Below are 13828 nucleotides of genomic sequence, written 5' to 3'. Positions count from 1 at the left end.
TGTAGATATTTCCTTGTTTACACAGAGAGCGGTGTAGCTATTTCCATCTTTGCACAGATCGCGGTGTAGATATTTCCAGGTTTACACAGATAGTCGTGTAGATATTTCCATCTTTGCACAGATTGTGGTGTAGATATTTCCATCTTTTCACTGATAGCGGTGTGGATATTTCCATGTTTATACAGATGGAGGTGTAGATATTTCCATGTTTATAGAGACGGCTGTGTAGATATTTCCATGATTATCCTGATGGCAGTGTAGATATTTCCATGTTTATACAGATAGTGGTGCTGATATTTCCGTGTTTAAACAGATGACTGTGAAGTTATTTCCGTGTTTATACTGATGGCGGTGTAGATAATTCCATGTTTATAGTGATAGCCAAGTAGATATTTCCAAGTTTATGCAGATAACGGTGTAGACATTTCCAAGTTTATAGAGTTAGCTGTGTAGATATTTCCATATTTATGCAGATAGCGCTGTAGATATTTCCATGTTTATACAGATAGCAGTGTAGATATTTCCATGTTTTTACAGATAGCGTTGTAGATATTTCCATATTTGCACAGAGTGCGGGGTAGATATTTCCATCTTTACACGGATGGTGGTGTACAGATTTCCATGTTTACACAGATAGCTGTGTAGATATTTCCTTGTTTACACAGATAGAGTTGTAGATAATTCCATGTTCATACAGATGGAAGTGTTGATATTCCCACGTTTATAAAGATACCGGTGTAGATATTTCCATGTTTATAGAGATAGCGGTGGAGATATTTCCCGGTTTATACAGATAGTGATGTAGATATTTCCATGTTTATACAGATAGCGGTGTAGATATTTCCATGTTTATACAGTTAGCGGTGTAGATATTTCCATGTTTATACAGATAGCGGTGTAGCTATTTCCATGTTTATACAGATAGCAGTGGAGATAGTTCCATGTTTATACAGATAGCGGTGTTGGTATTTCCATGTTTATACAGATAGCGGTGTAGATATTTCCATGTTTATAGAGATAGCAGTGGAGATACTTCCATGTTTATACAGATAGCGTTGTAAATATTTCCATGTTCATAGAGATAGCAGTGTAAATATATTCATGTTTACACAGATAACGGTTTAAATGTTTACACATTTACAGAGATAGCGGTGTAGATATTTCCATGTTTATACAGAAATTGGGGTAGATATTTCCACGTTTACAGAGATAGCAGTGTAGATATTTCCACGTTTATACAGGTAGCGGTGTAGATATTCCCACGTTTATAGAGATAGCGGTGTAGATATTTCCAAGTTTACACATATAGTGGTGTAGATATTTCCATGTTTACAGTGACACCGGTGTAGATATTTCCACGTTTATAGAGATAGCGGTGTAGATATTTCCATGTTTATAGAGACAGCGGTGTAGATATTTCCACATTTATAGAGATAGCCGTGTAGAGATTTCCAAGTTTATGTAGACAACGGTGTAGATATTTGCATGTTTATAGATACAGCGGTGTAGATATTTCCTTATTTTTAGAGACAGCGGTGTAGATATTTCCATGTTTATACACATAGCAGTGTAGATATTTCCATGTTTATAGAGACAGCGGTGTAGATATTTGCATGTTTATACAGATATCGCTGTAGTTATTTCCATGTTTATACAGACAGCGGTGTAGATATTTCTATGTTTATAGAGATAGCGGTGTAGATATTTTCAGGTTTATACAGACAGTGGTGTAGATATTTCCATGTTTATAGAGATAGCGGTGTAGATATATCCACGTTTATACAGATAGCTGTGTAAATATTTCCAAGTTTATACAGATAGTGGTGTAAATATTTCCATGTTTATAAAGATAGCGGTGTGGATATTTCCATGTTTATAGAGATAGCGGTATGGATATTTCCATGTTTATTCAGAAAGCGGTGAAGATATTTCCATGTTCATGTAGATAGCGGTGTAGATATTTCCATGTTTATACAGATATCGGTGTAGGTATTTCCATGTTTATACAGATATCGTTGGAGATATTTCAATATTTATACAGATAGCTCTGTAGATATTTCCTTGTTTATACAGATAATGGTGAAGGTATTTCCATGTTTACACAGACAGTGGTGTGGCTATTTCCATGTTTATACAGATAGCAGTGTAGATATTTCCATGTTTATAGAGATGGCTTTGTGGATATTTCCATGTTTATACAGATGGCTGTTTAGATATTTCCATGTTTATACAGGTGACTGTGTAGATATTTCCATGTTTATTCTGATGACCGTGTAGGTATTTCCATGTTTATACAGATGTCTGTGTAGATATTTCCATGTTTATAGAGATAGCCATGAAGATATTTCCATGTTTACACAGATAGGGGTGTAGACATTTCCATGTTTATAGAGATAGTGGTGGAGATATTTCCATGTTTATACAGATAGCGGTGGATATATATCCATGTTTATACAGACTGCGGTGTATATATTTCCAGGTTTTACTGATAGCGGTACAGATATTTCCATTTTTATACAGATAGCGGTGGAGATATTTCCATGTTTATAGAGATAGCGGTGTAGATATTTCCATATTTATACAGATAGCGGTGTAGATATTTCCATGTTTATTCAGATATAGGTGTAGATATTTCCCTGTTTATACAGATGGCGGCGTAGATATTTCCATGTTTATACAGATAGCGGTTTAGATATTTCCATGTTTATACAGACAGCGGTGTAGATATTTCCATGTTTACACAGAGAGCCGTGTAGCTATTTCCATCTTTGCACAGATTGCGGTGTAGATATTTTCAGGTTTACAAAGATAGTCATGTAGATATTTCCATCTTTGCACAGATTGCGGTGTAGATATTTCCATCTTTTCACAGACAGCGGTGTAGATATTTCCATGTTTATACAGATGGAGGTGTAGATATTTCCATGTTTATAGAGACGGCTGTGTAGATATTTCCATGATTATCCTGATGGCAGTGTAGATATTTCCATGTTTATACAGATAGTCGTGTAGATATTTCCGTGTTTATACAGATGACTGTGAAGATATTTCCGTGTTTATACAGATGGCGGTGTAGATAATTCCATGTTTATAGAGATAGCCAAGTAGATATTTCCAAGTTTATGCAGATAACGGTGTAGACATTTCCAAGTTTATAGAGATAACGGTGTAGATATTTCCATATTTATGCAGATAGCGCTTTAGATATTTACAAGTTTATACAGATAGCAGTGTAGATATTTCCATGTTTATAAAGATAGCGGTGTAGATATTTCCATAATTGCACAGAGTGCGGTGTAGATATTTCCATCTTTACACGGATGGTGGTGTACAGATTTCCATGTTTACACAGATAGCTGTGTAGATATATCCATGTTTTCACAGATAGTGTTGTAGATAATTCCATGTTTATACAGATAGAGGTGTAGATATTCCCATGTTTATAAAGATAGCGGTGTAGATATTTCCATGTTTATAGAGATAGCGGTGGAGATATTTCCAGGTTTATACTGATAGCGATGTAGATATTTCCATGTTTATACAGATAGCGGTGTAGATATTTCCATGTTTATACAGATAGCGGTGTAGTTATTTCCATGTTTATACAGATAGTGGTGTAGCTATTTGCATGTTTATACAGATAGCAGTGGAGATACTTCCATGTTTATACAGATAGCGGTGTTGGTATTTCCATGTTTATACAGATAGCGGTGTAGATATTTCCATATTTATACAGATAGCAGTGGAGATACTTCCATGTTTATACAGATAGCGTTGTAAATATTTCCATATTCATAGAGATACCAGTGTAAATATTTCCATGTTTGCACAGATAACGGTTTAAATGTTTACACATTTACACAGATAGCGGTGTAGATATTTCTATGTTTATACAGAAATTGGAGTAGATATTTCCACGTTTACAGAGATAGCAGTGTAGATATTTCCACGTTTATACAGATAGCGGTGTAGATATTCCCATGTTTATAGAGATAGTGGTGTAGATATTTCCAAGTTTATACATATAGCGGTGTAGATATTTCCATGTTTAAAGAGACTCCGGTGTAGATTTTTCCACGTTTATAGAGATAGCGGTGTAGATATTTCCATGTTTATAGGGAAAGCGGTGTAGGTATTTCCACACTTATAGAGATAGCCGTGTAGAGCTTTCCAAGTTTATGTAGACAACGGTGTAGATATTTGCATGTTTATACACATAACAGTGTAGATATTTCCATGTTTATACAGATAGTGGTGTAGACATTTCCATGTTTACAGACATAGCGGTGTAGATATTTCCATATTTATACAGATAGCGGTGTAGATACTACCATGTTTTTAGAGACAGCGGTGTAGATATTTCCATGTTTATACACATAGCAGTGTAGATATTTCCATGTTTATACAGATAGTGGTGTAGACATTTCCATGTTTACAGACATAGCGGTGTAGATATTTCCATATTTATACAGATAGCGGTGTAGATATTTCCATGTTTCTACAGATAGCGCTGTAGATATTTCCATGTTTATAGAGATAGCGGTGAAGTTATTTCCATGTTTATAGTGATAGTGGTGTAGATATTTCCATGTTTATACATATAGCGGTGTAGATATTTCCATGTTTATAAAGGTAGCGGTATAGAAATTTCCATGTTTATAGAGATCGCGGTGTATATATTTCCATCTTTCTACAGAAGGTAGTGTAGATATTTACAAGTTTTACAGATAGGGTTGTAGACATTTCCATGTTTATACAGCTGGCATTGTAGATATTTCCATGTTTATACAGATAGCGGTGTAGATATTTCCATATTTATACAGTTGTCAGTGTAGGTATTCCCATCTTTATACAGATAGTGGTGTAGATATTTCCATGTTTATAGAGACAGCGGTGTAGATAGTTCCATGTTTTTGGAGATGGCGGTGTAGATATTTTCATGTTTATAGAGGTGGCGGTGTAGATATTTCCATGTTTATAGAGATGGCGGTGTAGATATTTACAAGTTTATAGAGACTGCGGTGTTGATGTTTCCATGTTTATAGAGATGGCGGTGTAGATATTTCCATGTTTATAGAGATTGCGGTCTAGATATTTCCATGTTTATAGAGATAGCGGTGTAGTTATTTCCATGTTTATAGAGATAGCAGTGTAGATATTTCCATATTTATACAGATAGCGGTGCAGATATTTCCATGTTTATACAGATTGTGGTGTAGATATTTACATGTTTATACAGATGGCCGTGTAGATATTTCCTTGATTATACTGATAGCGGTGTAGATATTTCCATGTTTATACAGATGGCAGTGTAGGTATTTCCATGTTTATAGAGATAGTGGTGTAGATATTTCCATGTTTATACAGATGACTGTGTAGGTACTTCCATGTTCATACAGATGTCAGTATAGATGTTTTCAGGTTTATAGAGATAGCGATGTAGATATTTCCATGTTTCTACAGATAGCGGTGTAGATATTTCCGTGTTTATAGAGATGGCGGTGAAGTTATTTCAATGTTTACAGTTATAGTGGTGTAGATATTTCCATGTTTATACAGATTACGGTGTAGATATTTCCATCTTTCTACTGATGGCAGTCTTGATATTTCCATGTTTATAGAGACGGTGGTGTAGATATTTCCATGTTCATACAGATGACTGTGTAGATATTTGCATGTTTATATAGATGGCGGTGTAGATATTTCCATGTTTATAGAGATAGAGGTGTAGGTATTTCCATGTTTATACAGATAGCGGTGTTGTTATTTCCATGTTTATACAGAGAGCAGTGTAGATATTTCCATGTTTATAGAGATAGCGGTGGAGGTATTTCCTTGTTTATACATATCGTGGTGTAGATATTTCCGTGTTCATACAGATAGCAGTGTAGGTATTTCCATGTTTATACAGATAGCGGTGAAGATATTTCCACGTTTATACAGATGGCGGTGTAGATATTTCCACGTTTATATAGAGAGCGTTGTACATATTCCCATGTTTATACAGATGGCAATGTAGATACTTCCATGTTTATGCAGATAGAGGTGGAGATATTTCCATGTTTCTACAGATGATTGTGTAGATATTTGCATGTTTATAAAGATGGCAATGTGGATATTTCCATGTTTATACAGATAACGCTGTAGATATTTCCATGTTTATTAGAGATAGTGGTGTATATATTTCCATATTTATACACATAGCGGTGTAGATATTTCCATGTTTATTCAGATGGCGGTGTAGATATTTCCATGTTTATACAGATGGCGGTGTAGGTATTTCCATGTGTATACATATGTCTGTGTAGACATTTCTATGTTTTTACAGATAGCGATGTAGATATTTCCATGTTTACTGAGATAGAGGTGTAGATATTTCCATCTTTGCACAGATTGCGGTGTAGATATTGCCATCTTTATAAAGATATCGGTGTAGATATTTCCAAGTTTACACAGATACCTGTGTAGATATTTCCATGTTTACACAGATATCGTTGTAGATATTTCCATGTTTATACAGATATCCGTGTAGATAATTCCAGGTTTATACAGATAGCGGTGTAGAGTTTTCCACGTTTATACAGATAGCAGTGGAGATATTTCCACGTTTATACAGATAGCGATGTAGATATTTCCAAGTTTATACAGATAGCGTTTTAGATATTTCCACGTTGATACAGATAGCGGTGTAGGTATTTCCACGTTTACAGATAGCGGTGAAGATATTTCCATCTTTTTTTGGATAGCGGTGCAGATATTTCCTTGTTTATACAGATAGTGTTGTAGATATTTTCATGTTTATACAGATCGTGGTGTAGATATTTCCATGTTTATAAAGGTAGCGGTATAGAAATTTCCATGTTTATACAGATTGCGGTGTAGATATTTCCATCTTTCTACAAAAGGCAGTGTAGATATTTACATGTTTTTACAGATAGCGGTGTAGACTTTTCCATGTTTATACAGTTGGAAGTGTAGATATTTCCATGTTTATGCAGACGGCGGTGTATATATTTCCATATTTATAGAAATGACGGTGCAGATATTTCTATGTTTATAAAGATAGCGGTGAAGATATTTCCACGTTTCAACAGTTAGCGGTGTAGATATTTCCATGTTTATACAGATAGCTGTGTAGATATTTCCATATTTATACAGTTGGCAGTGTAGGTGTTTCCATCTTTATACAGATAGTGGTGTAGATATTTCCGTTTATACAGACAGCGGTGTAGATAGATCCATGTTTTTGGAGATGGCGGTGTAGATATTTTCATGTTTATAGAGATGGCGGTGTAGATATTTCCATGTTTATAGAGATGGCGGTGTAGATATTTCCAAGTTTATAGAGATTGCGGTGTAGATATTCCCATGTTCATAGAGATAGCGCTGTAGGTATTTCCATGTTTATAGAGATTGTGGTTTAGATATTTCCATGTTTATAGAGATAGCGGTGTAGGTATTTCCATGTTTATGGAGATGGCAGTGTAGATATTTCTATGTTTATAGATATAGCGGTGTAGATATTTCCATGTTTATAGAGATGGTGGTTTAATTATTTCCATGTTCATAGAGATAGCGGTGTAGATATTTCCATGATTATACATATAGCGGTGTAGATATTTCCATGTTTATACAGATAGCGGTGTAGGTATTTCCATGTTTATAGAGACGGCGTTGCTGACAGTTCCATGTTTATGCAGATGGCGGTGTAGATATTTCATGTTTATAGAGATAGCGGTGTAGGTATTTCCAAGTTTATACAGAAGGCTGTGTAGATATTTCCATGTGTATAGAGATGGCAGTGTAGATATTTCCACGTTTATAGAGATGGTGGTGTAGATATTTCCAGGTTTATACTGAGGACTGTGTAGATATTTCCATGTTTATACAGATGGTGGTGTAGATATTTCCATGTTTATAGAGATAGCGGTGTAGATATTTCCATGTTTGTACAGATAGCGGTGTAGATATTTCCATGTTTGTAGAGATAGCGGTGTAGATATTTCCATATTTATACAGATAGCGGTATAGATAATTCCATGTTTATACAGTTGACGGTGGATATATTTCGATGTTTATAGAGATGACGGTGTAGATATTTCCATGTTTATACCAATGGCGGTGTAGATATTTCCATGTTTATACAGATAGCGATGCAGATGTTTCCATGTTTACACAGATAGCGGTATAGATATTTCCGTTTTTACACAGATGGTGGTGTAGATATTTCCATGTTTATGGAGATGGTGGTGTAGTTATATTCATGTTTATAGAGATGGCGGTGTAGACATGTCCATCTTTATAGAGATTGCGGTGTAGATATTTCAATGTTTATACAGGTAGAGGTGTAGCTATTTCCATGTGTAGAGAGATAGCGGTGCAGATGTTTCCATATTTATACTGATGACCGTGTAGATATTTCCATGTTTATACAGATGGCAGGGTAGATACTTCCATGTTTATAGAGATGGTGATGTAGATATTTCCATGTTTATACAGATTGCGGTGTAGATATCTCCCTGTTGATACAGATGACGGTGTAGATAATTCCATGTTTATACAGGTGGCGGTGTAGGTAATTCCATGTTTATGCAGATGGCGGTGTAGATATTTCCATGTTTATAGAGATGGCGGTGAAGATATTTCTATATTTATAGAGATAGCGGTGTAGATATTTCCATGTTTATAGAGATGGCGGTGTAGTTATTTCCATGTTCATAGAGATAGCGGTGTAGTTATTTCCATGATTATACAGATACCGGTGTAGATATTTCCATGTTTATACAGATAGCGGTGTAGGTATTTCGATGTTTATACAGCTCGCGGTGTAGATATTTCCATGTGTATACAGATGTCAGTGTAGATATTTCCATGTTTATAGAGATGGTGGTGAAGATATTTCCATGTTTATACAGAGGACTGTGTAGATATTTCCATGTTTATACAGCTGGTGGAGCAGATATTTCCATGTTTATAGAGATAGCGGTGTAGATATTTCCATGTTTGTACAGATAGCGGTGTAGATATTTCCATGTTTATAGAGAGAGCGGTGTAGGTATATCCATATTTATACTGATAGCGGTGTAGATATTTAAATTTTTATACAGGCGGGTGTGTAGATATTTCCATGTTTATAGAGATGGCAGTGTAGATATTTCCATGTTTATACAGATAGCGGTGTAGATATTTCCATGTTTATACAGATAGCGGTGTAGATATTTCCATGTTTACACAGATAGCCGTGTAGATATTTCCATTTTTACACAGATGGTGGTCTAGATAGTTCCATGTTTATGGAGCTGGCGGAGTAGATATTTTCATGTTTATAGAGATGGCGGTGTAGATATTTCCATACTTATAGAGATAGCGGTGTCGTTATTTCTATGTTTATACAGGTAAAGATGTAGGTATTTCCATGTGTATAGAGATAGCGGTGCAGTTGTTTCCATATTTATACTGATGGCTGTGTTGATATTTCCATGTGTATACAGATGGCAGGGTAGACACTTCCATGTTTATAGAGATGGTGGTGTAGATATTTCCATGTTTATACAGATGACTGTGTAGATATTTCCATGTTTATACAGATGGCGGTGTAGATATTTCCATGTTTCTAGAGATAGCGGTGCAGCTATTTCCATGTTTATGGAGATAGCGGTGCAGCTATTTCCATGTTTATAGAGATAGCGATGTATATACTTCCATGTTTGCACAGATTGCGGTATATATATTTCCATCTTTAAACGGATAGCGGTGTAGATATTTCCATGTTTACACAGATAGCTGTGTAGATATTTCCATGTTTACACAGGTAGCGTTGAAGATATTTCCGTCTTTATACAGGTAGAGGTGTATATGTTTCCATGTTTATACAGACTGCGGTGTGGCTATTTCCATGTTCATACAGATAGAGGTGTAGATATTTCCAAGTTTATATAGATGGCTTTGTAGATATTTCCATGTTTATATAGATGGCAGTGTAGTTATTTCCATGTTTATACAGATGGTGGTGTAGATACTTCCATGTTTATACAGATGACTCTGTAGATATTTCCATGTTTATACAGAAGGCCGTTTAGATATTTCCATGTTTATATAGATAACCGTGTAGATATCTCCATGTTTATACAGATAGCGGTGTAGACATTTCCATGTTTATAGAGATAGCGGTGTAGATATTTCCATATTTATACAGATAGCGGTGTAGTTATTTCCATATTTTTACAGATAGCTGTGTAGATGTTTCCATGTTTGTTCAGATGGTGGTGTAGATATTTCCATGATTATACAGATAGTGTTGTGGCTATTTCCATGTTTATACAGATAGCAGTGTAGATATTTCCATGTTTATAGAGATAGCGTTGTAGATATTTCCATATTTATACAGAGAGCGTGCAGATATTTCCATGTTTATAGGAATAGCGGTGTAGATATTTCCATCTTTGCACAGATTGCGGTGCAGATATTTCCATCTTTACACAGGTAGCGGTGTAGATAATTCCATGTTTATACAGGTAGCGGTGTAGATATTTCCATCTTTATACAGATCGCGGTTTAGAGATTTCCATCTTTCTACAGATGGCAGTGTATATATTTCTACGTTTATACAGTTGGCGGTGTAGATATATCCATGTTTATAGAGATAGCGGTGTAAATATTTCTATATTTATACAGAGAGCGGTGTTGATATTTCCATGTTTATTCAGATGGCGGTGTAGATATTTCCAAGTTTATACAGATGGCGGTGTAGATATTTCCATGTTTGTGCAGATAGAGGTGTAGATATTTCCATGTTTATACAGATAGCGTTGTATATATTACCATGTTTACACAGATAGCGGTGTAGATATTTCCATGTTTATTCAGATAACAGTGTAGGTATTTCCATGTTTAAAGAGATAGCGGTGTAGACATTTCCATGTTTATAGAGATAGCGGTGTAGATATTTCCATGTTTATACAGTTAGCGGTGGAGATATTTCCATGTTTATACAGATAGCGATGTATATATTACCATGTTTTTACAGATAGTGCTGTAGGTATTTCCATGTGTATACAGATGGCAGTGTAGATATTTCCATGTTTATACAGATGGAGGTGTACATATTTCCATGTTTTTACAGATGGCAGTGTAGATATTTCCATGTTTTTACAGGTGGCGGTGTAGGTATTTCCATGTTTATACAGATTGCGGTGTGGCTATTTCCATGTTTATACAGATAGCGGTGTAGATATTTCCATCTTTATACAGATCATGGTGTAGGTATTTCCATGTTTATACAGATAGAGGTGTAGATATTTCCATGTTTACACAGATCGCGGTGTAGACATTTCCAACTTTCTAGAGATGGCAGTGTAGATATTTCTATGTTTATACAGATGGCGGTGTAGATAATTCCCTGTTTATAGAGATGGTGGTGTAAATATTTCTGTTTATAGAGATAGCGGTGTAGATATTTCCATGTTTACACAGATGGTGTTGTTGATAGTTCCATGTTAATTGAGATGGCGGTGTAGATATTTTCATGTTCATAGGGATTGTGGTGTAGATATTTCCATGTTTATACAGATGGCTGTGTAGATATTTCCATGTGTATACAGATGGCAGTGTAGGTATTTCCATGTTTATAGAGACGTTGGTGTAGATATTTCCATGTTTATACAGATGACTGTGAATATATTTCCATATTTATACCGATGGCGGTGTAGATATTTCCATGTTTATAGAGATAGTGGTGTAGATATTTCCATGTGTATACAGATAGCGGTGCAGATAATTCCATGTTTATAGACATAGCATTGTAGATATTTCCATATTTATACAGATAGCGGTGTAGATATTTCCAAGTTTATTCAGATGGCGGTGTGGATATTTCCATGATTATACAGATGGCGGTGTAGATATTTCCCTGTTTATACAGATAGCGGTGTAGATATTTCCGTGTTTATACAGATACCGGTGTTGATATTTGCATGTTTACACAGATAGCGGTGTAGCTATTTCCATCTTTGCTCAGATTGCGGTGTAGATATTTCCATTTTTACACAGATAGCGGTGTAGATATTTCCATGTTTACACAGATGGCTGTGTAGATATTTCCATGTTTATCCAGATAGCGTTGTAGATATTTCCGTATTTATACAGATAGCGGTGTAGATATTTCCATGTTTAGACAGATAGCAGTGTAGATGTTTCCATGTTTGTACAGATAGCGGTGTAGATATTTCCATGTTTGTAGAGATAGCGGTGTAGATATTTCCATATTTATACAGATAGCGGTATAGATAATTCCATGTTTATACAGTTGACGGTGGATATATTTCGATGTTTATAGAGATGACGGTGTAGATATTTCCATGTTTATACCAATGGCGGTGTAGATATTTCCATGTTTATACAGATAGCGATGCAGATGTTTCCATGTTTACACAGATAGCGGTATAGATATTTCCGTTTTTACACAGATGGTGGTGTAGATATTTCCATGTTTATGGAGATGGTGGTGTAGTTATATTCATGTTTATAGAGATGGCGGTGTAGACATGTCCATCTTTATAGAGATTGCGGTGTAGATATTTCAATGTTTATACAGGTAGAGGTGTAGCTATTTCCATGTGTAGAGAGATAGCGGTGCAGATGTTTCCATATTTATACTGATGACCGTGTAGATATTTCCATGTTTATACAGATGGCAGGGTAGATACTTCCATGTTTATAGAGATGGTGATGTAGATATTTCCATGTTTATACAGATTGCGGTGTAGATATCTCCCTGTTGATACAGATGACGGTGTAGATAATTCCATGTTTATACAGGTGGCGGTGTAGGTACTTCCATGTTTATGCAGATGGCGGTGTAGATATTTCCATGTTTATAGAGATGGCGGTGAAGATATTTCTATATTTATAGAGATAGCGGTGTAGATATTTCCATGTTTATAGAGATGGCGGTGTAGTTATTTCCATGTTCATAGAGATAGCGGTGTAGTTATTTCCATGATTATACAGATACCGGTGTAGATATTTCCATGTTTATACAGATAGCGGTGTAGGTATTTCGATGTTTATACAGCTCGCGGTGTAGATATTTCCATGTGTATACAGATGTCAGTGTAGATATTTCCATGTTTATAGAGATGGTGGTGAAGATATTTCCATGTTTATACAGAGGACTGTGTAGATATTTCCATGTTTATACAGCTGGTGGAGCAGATATTTCCATGTTTATAGAGATAGCGGTGTAGATATTTCCATGTTTGTACAGATAGCGGTGTAGATATTTCCATGTTTATAGAGAGAGCGGTGTAGGTATATCCATATTTATACTGATAGCGGTGTAGATATTTAAATTTTTATACAGGCGGGTGTGTAGATATTTCCATGTTTATAGAGATGGCAGTGTAGATATTTCCATGTTTATACAGATAGCGGTGTAGATATTTCCATGTTTATACAGATAGCGGTGTAGATATTTCCATGTTTACACAGATAGCCGTGTAGATATTTCCATTTTTACACAGATGGTGGTCTAGATAGTTCCATGTTTATGGAGATGGCGGAGTAGATATTTTCATGTTTATAGAGATGGCGGTGTAGATATTTCCATACTTATAGAGATAGCGGTGTCGTTATTTCTATGTTTATACAGGTAAAGATGTAGGTATTTCCATGTGTATAGAGATAGCGGTGCAGTTGTTTCCATATTTATACTGATGGCTGTGTTGATATTTCCATGTGTATACAGATGGCAGGGTAGACACTTCCATGTTTATAGAGATGGTGGTGTAGATATTTCCATGTTTATACAGATGACTGTGTAGATATTTCC

Source organism: Pan paniscus, chromosome 6, assembly GCF_029289425.2.
Source record: "Pan paniscus chromosome 6, NHGRI_mPanPan1-v2.0_pri, whole genome shotgun sequence".
Lineage (NCBI taxonomy): Eukaryota > Metazoa > Chordata > Mammalia > Primates > Hominidae > Pan > Pan paniscus.
Note: the sequence above shows the minus strand (reverse complement) of the source record.